Consider the following 10,641-nt stretch of genomic DNA (forward strand, 5'->3'; position numbering starts at 1 on the left):
TAAGATCATAAATGAGTCATGCTTAATTTAATTTAAAATAAAAATAATCTTTGTAAAAATAGCTAAGAATTCTAGGTTATTTTCTGTAACAGTCTTGCCCTCATCATTGTATAGTTTATATAATTGAAAATGTTGATGCAAAGATCACTTGTGTATACAATGGTAAAAAATGTAAATCCTCAAATAGTAATACAAAGACATATAGCTTATTAAATTACCTAAAATGTTTATGTAAGAATATACAGGCATTTTTTCTGAGGTGAGCCATAACATTCATCAGAATTTTAAAACAGGTTTCAGACACAGAAAATATCCTTAAAATATTGTTTATGGCTATTTAGTTTTTGAAAAATAACATTTAACTGAGGTGGTTAAGTATGCATTCTTCAGGAATGTTGTTAAAAAATTCTTTGTCAGAAGGGTTGTTAAAATGAGGTCCAAATTTAAAGTCCTTGATTCTATCTGCCTTCTACATGTGCATATCCAAAAGGCGCTGTGGAAATGTTATCATATATGTTCCACGGAATTCATTTTAAAGAATGCTTGAATTTCAGAGTTATCAAAGCTTCCAAAGTAAACAAGGTAAGTGAATAACAGATACTGTTTAATTAGGGATAATTCAGATTCTTTCAGTGTTTATCTTACAAGAAAATGTTTAAAGACAATATGGAAAGCAGCTGATTAAATGAATAGGATTTATGATAATGTGTATTTCATTAAAGTCTTAGTATTCTTTCTTAAACTTCAAATGTGTCCTCTAAACCCAAATGGGGCATTTCCTGTCTTTTCCAGCTTGAGACTCAGTCAAATTTTCCTGTTTTCCACTCTAATGGAAAAATTATTAAACTGGAATGCACAGAAGGGCATTTTGAGCACAGAGGGAAAAACCAGAGATGACTAAGGAAAAATGAGTTTATTTAATAAACCAAACATTTTTATAACTGTGTGAGTATCACTTAAACTTTGGAGAACTGTTATTATTCATACTAAATATAATGAACTGAAAAACTATATATTTTTCCAATCCACCTTCTATTATTAATGAGCTAAGAAAAACTTATAAACTTTACAGGGCGTATTTTTCAGAAATTTTCAAATTGTAGAGACTTCAATATGTTTATTCTTTTCACATGTAAAAGAAACCCGAAGAAATAGGAACTCTGTCCTAGTTAGTTTGTCTATGAGGTCAATGCCTCTCAGCTTTGCCTGACCATCCTTAGAGATGACTGTCATAGGTCTAGGCAGCAGAATGAGGACAGAAAGGAAACTTCCCTCAAGTCCTTTACAACATCTCAAGTTCCTTCATGACCCAGAACTTCATAGTTACCAGTTGTTGGGAATAGAATTACTCCTCCAGAAGCACACCCTCAGTTTCTAGGGCTTCTGAGGGTATTAAGTTATGTACAGGCAGATAGAACTTTGCAGATGTAATTAATACACAGACCAAAAAGTAGGGAGAATGTCCTGGATTATCCAAAGGGACCAATTTAATCACATGAGCCCTTAAAACCAAAGAAAATTATCTACCTAGAGGCTAAAGAGTGATAGTTAAGGAGAAGTCAGACTCCAAGCATCATTCAATACCTATACATTTCTTGGTCCTAACATAGATATTCACACAGCAAGGACCAAAAGGAAACTTCTAGATGTCCAGGGAAGCTCTCAACCCACAGTAGTCAGGAAACAGGAGTCCCAGTCCTACATTCAAGAAACTAGATCCTACCAAGAACCTGAACATGATTGAATAGGATATGTTCTAATAAGAGCCTTGTCATTAGCCCCTTAATTTCAGCCTTGTTAAGCCCCAAATAGAGAAAAGAGCCAAGCTGACTCGGAATTCTGATCTACAAAGTCAAGTTATCATAAATGTGTGCTGTTCAACTACTGCATGTGTACTAATACAGCAGAGGTCAGGGCCTGTGGTCAGTCTTACATATGGCAGTATATGCAGCTGTTACCTGTGGGTTCGTTCGTTTGAAAAGGAGAAGGGAAGAAGTGTGTATTTATTCCACAGCTAATCTCTACCATAGAAGAAAGAAGGAGAAAAATAAATGGGTTTAGTATTTTTACCATTAAACTAAATTAATGAATATAGCTTCTGAAAAGTTCCAAAAAATTTTAGGAAACTTTTGGGAAACAAAGTTTTCCAATTTACCATTGAATGTGCTGAGCCTTTAAATCCAAATACAAGGAAATCCACTGAGGGGCAATCTGAAAACACAGTCCTTTGAAAGTCTCTTGGTTGCTTTCTATTCATGTCTGAAGCAGCTCACTGCCACTGCTCTTCTCCACACACCTTTATGCTTTTCAAAAGACTCAACTTAAGTTTCATACTACAACTTTCATTTCTTTTGCATTTATATTTCAACTTGGCAAAGCCGCGCTTTCAATCCCAGCACTTGAGTTCGAGAGGCAGAGGCAGGTGGATCTCTGTGAGTTCAAGGACAGTCTGGTCTACATAGTGAGTTCCAGGCCAGCTGGGGCTGCAGGAAGACCCTGTCTTTTTTTTAAAAAAGGTGAATTAAGTATACTAGAATAGATATGGTTCTAGAACACACTAGTGCAACAACTCTAAGTCAGGATATTTGCAATGGGAATAGAGAGCAACCCTAATTTGGTGGGTTAGTTAAAGAAGGAGAACAGGAAGAAATACGATATTTCACTATACCTCAGAGATAAGCAGTAAAAACAGGAAAGCTGGGCATGGTGCAAGACAGTAACCCAAGCAGGAGGCAGAGGCAAAAAGATCTTCTATCCAGTCTGACTACAGAGTGAGACCCTTTCTCCAAGAGCAAACAAAACCCAGAAAATGGTGTCTAGCTATACGGCTAACCTATAGCTTTGTTAAGACCTTTCAGTTCTCTTTCCCATAGCACATAGGATGTTAGTCAGTTCTCACACTCAAAAAACTGTAAGGTTGATAGGAAGGCTGCACCTATGGAATTTTCACAGTAGTCTACCCAAACAAGATCTGCATAACGACAAAACCAGTTGGCATCCCAACAGGGTTCCACCTCTAGATGAAGAACTAAAGACAATCAATGGATGCTGAGGGAGGAAGAATCAATTTTCTCCAGGGATGAGGTCCCTGATAAATTATCTGAGTCCAAGTGGTCAGTCCTAAACACAGGTACACATGAGCACCATGAAATGGACTCACTATATTACACACACACACACACACACACACACACACACACACACACTAGCAATAACAAAGAGGACAAGAAATTGAGAGGGAGTGAGGGACTTATGGGAGACGTTGGAGGGGGGACTAGGAGGGGTGAAAATGATACAAATACAATGATCATGTATGAAATACTCTAAAATTTAAAAATTATTTTTAAAAAACTGTAAGGTTTGAACAAAACTAAACTCACACAATCTATAATCTTCCTCTTCTTGGGGAAACTCTCTTGTGAATCATAGAAATCAGTAGTGTTTCTCAGACAAAAGGAGAGGTGAGAGAGAATTCAACAAGAAAGAGAATTGGGGGAGGGGGGCTGTTTCTCACAGTGAAGTAGATAGAGCCAGGACGAAAAGAGCACAGAGCCAGAATGAAACCCTAACTCAAAAACTTCCTCATCTTATAAAATAGCAACTTTGATGGAAACATCTAGAGAAGTAGCAAACATTTTCTAGCAAAATAGTTAAAAAAAAAATCATCATCATAAACTAAACTTTTTCTGCTGGAGAATTTCCACTTCTTGACCTCCCAAACTGACTTTACACTTTTAAAAAGTTGTAATTTTCATTTGAAAATGATTCCACCATGCTTTAGGTATTCTTCAACATATTAGTTCACCAGGTTTTTTAAATTTATGAGTATTGGGGCTGGAGAGAGCACTCAGAAGTTAAGAACACTTGATGTTCTGCCAGAGGACTGGGTTCTGACTCCCAGCAACCACGTGGTGGATAACAGCCATCTGTAACTCCAGCTTCAAGGGATCTGACACCCTCTTCTGGCCTCTGGGGACATTGCACACATGTGGTGCACCTACATACATGCAGGCAAAACAAACACAATAAAAATTATGAATAAAATATATTTTTAATTTATACATCTTATAATCCTCATGACACTGAAAGAAATATTTTATTGTGTTTGTTCTTTGACAATTTCATACGTGTATAAAGTGCATTCTGATTATAAACCCTACCCTTTCTAATCTCTCTTCCACTTCTGTTACCACCCTCCTCAAGCCCCTTTCCCACATTCATGACTTTTGTTGTTATTGCTGTTGTTGTTATTGCTGTTGTTTTTCTGAGATTCGCTAACTTTAGCCAGATCATTTGTGTGACTACAGATTTGAAAGTGTCCAGTAGAGATCCTCAGTGGGTATACAACTAAGGACAATGATTGCCCCTCTTCCTAGAATTCATCAGTAGCCAATATTTCAACATGGAGGGTTAGGACCCCATAAGCTCTTCCCTGATTCAGGATTTACTGTTGTGGGTCCAGTCTTGTGAAGGCCCATTGCAGGCAGCCACAGTTGCTGTGAGGTCATGACTGCATGACTGGGCCATGCCCTTAAAACAGAACTTAGAAGCCCTTCTTGTCTTCTGGCTCTTATGCTATTTCCATCCTTATTTCCATGATGTTCCCAGAACCTTTGAGGAAATGGTATAAATATTCTGTTCAGGGCTGAGATTCTGTTCACCACTTAATTAATCTCAGCAATTTCTTTTTGGTCTTTTTGAGACAGAGTCTCCCCATAGTCCCAGCTGTCCTGGAACTCAATATAGACCAGGCTGGCCTTGAACTCACAGAGATCCACCTGCCTCTGCCTCTCGAGTGCTGGATTAAAGGCGTGTGCCACCACGCCCAGCCCAATCTCAGCAATTTTTTAAGTTTAAGAGAAATTTTATTGATTCAAGAATCTCCTACAATGAAACCCAATCATATTCAGACCTCTTCTTCCATCTCCATCCTCATCCTACCACCCCCCACCCTATCTACCCCTGACTTTGTGTCTTCTATTTGCAAAAAAAAAAAAAAAAAAATCCATCTTTTATAACATATCTGAGCTGGGTGCTGTAGAAACCACATCTCATTAGAGTGTAAGGAATGGGATTTTCACTCTTAATTTCCATTTCTCTTACACACTGCTTAGGAATGTCAAGTAAAGATTTCTCCTCTCCGCAGTCAGAAACTCTTGGTTTTCCTTAGCTGTTTGCAGCTCTTGCATGCAGTGTTACATTTTGGCTGTTTCCAGTCCTCACTCAGTACAATGACCCCACTGTGTACCAAGGCATCCTCCAACAGGCTGATTCCTCTCAGGATTTTACTGTGGGTAAAAGTAGAAGCTAGGCCCTCAGCAATTAGCTCACAGGCCTCCAATCCAAGATTCTGAGTGGCAGCTGGGAGGTTTCACAACTTTACATGATAACTTTACACCCATGCCCTCTAGTTTATTTTCTGAAATCTGTAGACTTCTCAGATTCCTAATGTTGCTAAGGACTACAGCCAGGTCTTGACAGTCACTGGGTGATGATTATGGTCAGCTGACAATGGGTGCCACCAGGCATATGGGCAGGCAGAACAGCTTAGCTCCAACCTGCTGGTGTGCATGGCTTTGCCATCTTGGCTCCCCAGCTATTACCCTTCTTGTTTGCTAAGTCCTGCATTAAGAATTTTGAGATCAATATAGAAATATCAATATCCTTAATAAAATGAAGAGGCCAGGAGTCATATTTCCAGGTCCTTGTGCCAGGGGTCGCTGTCATCACCAATGCTCCACCTGTGCCATCATTTGGCTCTCCAATTATTTTCTTTCTTACTTGCCAAGTCCTGAGTTCAGAATGTTTAGATCAATATAGAAGCACCTATGGTCAAGTAAATATCTGTCTTCTGTGATAAGTTTCCTCTTATGAGCCATCAGATGCATTCAGTCTCTTGGGAGCCAGTGTGCTTTGCTCTAGCAAAGTTTACAGTCATACGTTTCTGAATTCACCTGGATTTGCTGCAAACAGAGGCTCCTCTGATTAAGGCTGGGAGTAGTGAGTCTATGCATGCAAACATAAGTGTTTATAAGGCTGCTTGACACCATGACAATGTAGCTAAACAACAGTAGTAAGTTTACCTGTGCAGTCTAAGTCATTTTTAGCCATGGATTGTTTTGTTTTGTTTTGTTTTGTTTTTTTTAACTAGGTTTACAATACCAGGTATGAATCCCTTGTTGTGTATAAGTCCTCAAATCTAATCATAGAGCAACTGGTTACTCCCGTAAAAGTTGAGCCACTGTTTCACCAGTGAGCACATCTTGCCTGGTGGTTTGTATTATAGAGTATAGGGTTCACTACTGGGCAACATCACTTGTATAGAACCTTTCGGCACCATGAAAGCTAGTCATCAAAGAGGAAACTCGGTTCCAGGTTGATTTCCCCACATCCCCAAAACCAGTTCATAGTTTCATCAGCCACAGAATCTTACCAACTAGTTCTTGTGGTCAACCAAGAAGAATGGAAAGAGCCTATATGGTTTTGGGTGGCTGTGGGGCCTCTCTGACCAACAGATCATAAGGAAGTATCTTGCACCTGACACTGGGGTTTTGGTTTAGCAATCCTTGGCTTTTGAGAATAGCACTTGCCACAATACCCGATGTATGGTATTTAATAAATGGTAGTTATCATGAGAAAACATCTGCTTATTTGAGCATTATTCACCACCCTGGAATTGCCAGTTGCGGTATTTCTTTTTTTAATGTCTTCTTTATTTTTATTTTTGTTTTATGTGTATGAGTGTATTACCTGCTTGTACGTAGGTTTACCCATGTCATGAAATGCCTGCAGAAGTCAGAAAAGGTCATTGGAACCCCTGGAACTGGAGTTTTGGGTGATTGTCAGCCCCCATGCGGGTGCTGAGAATTGAACCTGAATCCTCCACAAGAACAGTCAGTGCTCTTAACCACTGAGCCATCTCTCCAGGTCCAGTCACAGTATTTCATAATTTAAAGATAACAGCTAGAAAAAGAAAGAAGACTCAAATTAAGCCTCTCGCTTTTTAAAGTGTTGGCCCCAGTCACATTAGTCCTTGATATGATCTACCTGCTTTCTGCCCCTCCTTGGTTCAGCCTCTTCTCATCTTGCCTTATCATCTGTGTGCATCTAAATAGGTCATATCTTTGGGGGGAACTCTATAAGATCCCAAGGCCAGCATTCTGGTCTGTCTCTTTGTGGCTCCATATCAGAAGATGTTATCACTACTAGACTTTTTGTTCCATCTGCAAAGGGAAGTCTCTGTCAGTAATTCTACTTTGTCCTGGCTGCTGGCTGGAGTTTTAAACGAGATTGTGGTAGATAAAAGCTCAACTTCGGGTGAAGGATGGAGTATTTCAAATACAAAGTGCATAAATAAATTTAAAACCTCTGTTTAAACTTGGTTTCCATTGTATTTATTTACTGTTACAAGTTCTTTGCTGAAGGAGTTTTAAATACAAACATATTTGAAATAAGAGGTTTTTAAAACATGTGTGCAAGCACTATCCAAATCTATACAATAAGTCTTAGACCCAGGATCAGCCAATTTCTCTTAAGTTTGGCAGATTTCAAAAGCTGACCGCTATTGTTATGAGAGAGCCCAATGGAATTACGAACTCTGCTGTGTTTGACAGGTTTATCGCTCAGGTCTCATGCAAAGCAACTTCCACTAACACAAAGATAGAAGGAAACCCATTTTCACAACCATAGGAAAGTCAAATGAAATTCCTACACAACAGCTCTTGTGCTTTCAGACCTACAACCCAAAAGTCCTATCTGCCATATGTCAAAGTTCATATTGGCCATGGTTTTCATAAGCCACATTTATCATGCTGTTGCCAAATCTAAAGTTATTACTTTTTATATTTTATTTTATTTTATTTTTATTTTATGTGTATGAGTGTTATGCCTGCGTGTAGGTAAGTGCACCTGTGTCACCCAATACCCACGGAGGACAGAAGAGGCTGTCAGATCCCCTGGAACTGGAGTTACGGACAGTTGTTAGCTGCCATGTGGGTGCTGGGATTTGAACCCGGGTCTTCTGCAAGAACAGTCAGTGTTCTTAACCACTGAGCCATCTCTCCAGCCCAGTTATTACTTTTTAACATGGGTCCTTAACATGCCACAACTTATAATACGCAATACCCACGGAGGACAGAAGAGGCTGTCAGATCCCCTGGAACTGGAGTTACGGACAGTTGTTAGCTGCCATGTGGGTGCTGGGATTTGAACCCGGGTCTTCTGCAAGAACAGTCAGTGTTCTTAACCACTGAGCCATCTCTCCAGCCCAGTTATTACTTTTTAACATGGGTCCTTAACATGCCACAACTTATAATCAGGAAATACCCAGTTGGCCACTATTGAAGGAATAGAGTCATTGAATATAAAGTCATAAGTGTTGAGCAAAGAAAGTGTGAAATCTTAGCATCATTTTAAAACTAATTGCATGGATGAGCTATAGATAGCTTCTAACTCATTGAAAGCTTTATATGTTACTTAGCATTAAAAATAACACCTGATTAAAACTGGGTTTATGGAGCTCAGCCTCACAAATGTATGCTATGGCAAACCATAGGCCAAAGAAATTCTCTAACATTGAATTTCTTCTTGTTCTTCAGGGCAAGGCATAGAAGATAACCAGCCAGGGCATTGTGGAGAGGGGTGTTGTGCTGACAGTTCCAGAACTGGGGTTTCCATTGTTCTGAGCCATTTTTTCTGAAAGGGAGCATAGGAGATATGTCAGTAGATGACAGATTATAAAGGAATAGAAAATTAAGTTTTCTGTGGTAGTTTTGTGTGTGTGTGTGTGTGTGTGTGTGTGTGAGAGAGAGAGAGAGAGAGAGAGAGAGAGAGAGAGAGAGAGAGATCCCAAGCCCTGGAATTGTACTTGCTTAGAAGTCTTTTCCCCATTTCTCCTTATTGAATCTTACTTTAGTTACAATATAAACTCATACCTCCTCTTCTGTAACCTTTTTCTAGACCCCTTCCATCTCATGGCCTTCCCATTAAGAACACATTCACTTCATCCTGAGTGAGATCTTTGTCTTTTAAGCCCTCAACATCCTATGGACAGAGAACAGGTTCTGTTATATTTAGATGCCCCAAGTACAGTGCTTAATAGGTAAGAGGAAGGTGCCTCCATTGACTTGACATCCCCGCCTCTAGGTTCCAAATAGCCACAGTCATTAGATGGCAGCAGTGGTACCTTCCCCAGCAGTGAAGGATGTTAACAGTGCCCTACACTTTGCTCATTTACAAAGACACTCTGGGCTTCCTCTTTTCCCTCCCTCTCTAAGCCATCATATCATGAGCATTAATTGCTCAATGTGCATGCCAACAATTTTTGGGTGTCTCTGATTTGCAAATCTCGTAATTTCATGAAAAAAATGGAGGTAGAAAACTTGAAATTTAATAATCCCATTCCCTTCTTTCCTAACGCATTTGGCTTAATTGCTGTTAGTGCAACAGATCACTCACTTGTGATGAACAAAGCACATTCTTGGGTCTGGAGGAGTATTCTTTACTCCTCTGGTTGCTGTCACAGGAGACATTACTTAGGAAGAACCCTTCCAGCCTTTCTTTCTACATACTCCTCCCTAGGAAAGATGAATTAATTCGTCTGATGGACAGAGACAATGGAGCACTTTATCTCAACCTTTCCCTCCTTCTTTCTTTGTGGAACCACACACAAAACCCCAATGGGAAAAAAGTCTTCAGGTGTCCTCCATTGTGTATGCCAGATGAACAGTGTGTGATGGGATGTGCTTGGAAGGAAGACAATTATTATTGCATATTTGTATTCTTCAACTAGACGTTGATTAGCCATAGAGGTGGCAGTCTGGTTTCCATCTGTCTGATTCTTCCATCTGTCCTCTTAAAAGAACATAAGAGATCTTACTTGAAGTCCCCTGGAACTCCAACAACTGGCATTCAAAACTGCCTTGTATTTTAAAGTTCAAAGATAAAAAGGAATCTCTCTCTCTCTCTCTCTCTCTCTCTCTCTCTCTCTCTCTCCCTTTGTACCCCTCACTCATTTTCTGTTATTTTTATAGCCAACAAACATTTAAATGAATATGCTTTATGGTTTCTTACTGCTTAATCATACACTGATATTAAATTTAAAAATAAGGTCCTCAGAATTACTCTCTTTCAACCAATTGGAACAAGGAGCACTAATTGATCAAACTGAATAAAATGCTCAGAAGCATTTTCCTTTCTTTCCTAGCCAACTCTCACAGCTTTATGTATGGTCTGTTTCTTACAGAGGTCTTGTCCAACTCATTATTTCAAAGCCCTAGAGTAGCTTTTAATATTCTTGAACTAAACCTTGACATTTTTAGCTGTTAATCATTTACAGCTGATGGGAAACTTTAGAAGAGTTAATGGGTTGGGTCAAAGATGTATGCATTATGTATTTTAATGCCAAATATTCTCTCTTTTCATCCCTAAGTTAGTATAATCCTTAATAAATCTTAAGTCAAGATTTAAACATGTCATTTGTAACCTGTGCTTTCCAACAACTTTCTAGGAGCATAGAAACATATAAAGGAAGACATGAGCGTACTGCCTCCTCTTGTGCGATGCTCTTCCTTCTGGATCTAGATCTTTTTTCACTTTTATTTATTTGTTTTTAGGAATTGGATGAAATGCCATAGATGGGAG

Source organism: Nannospalax galili, unplaced genomic scaffold, assembly GCF_000622305.1.
Source record: "Nannospalax galili isolate Female #2095 unplaced genomic scaffold, S.galili_v1.0 scaffold41, whole genome shotgun sequence".
NCBI classification, from domain to species: Eukaryota; Metazoa; Chordata; class Mammalia; order Rodentia; family Spalacidae; genus Nannospalax; species Nannospalax galili.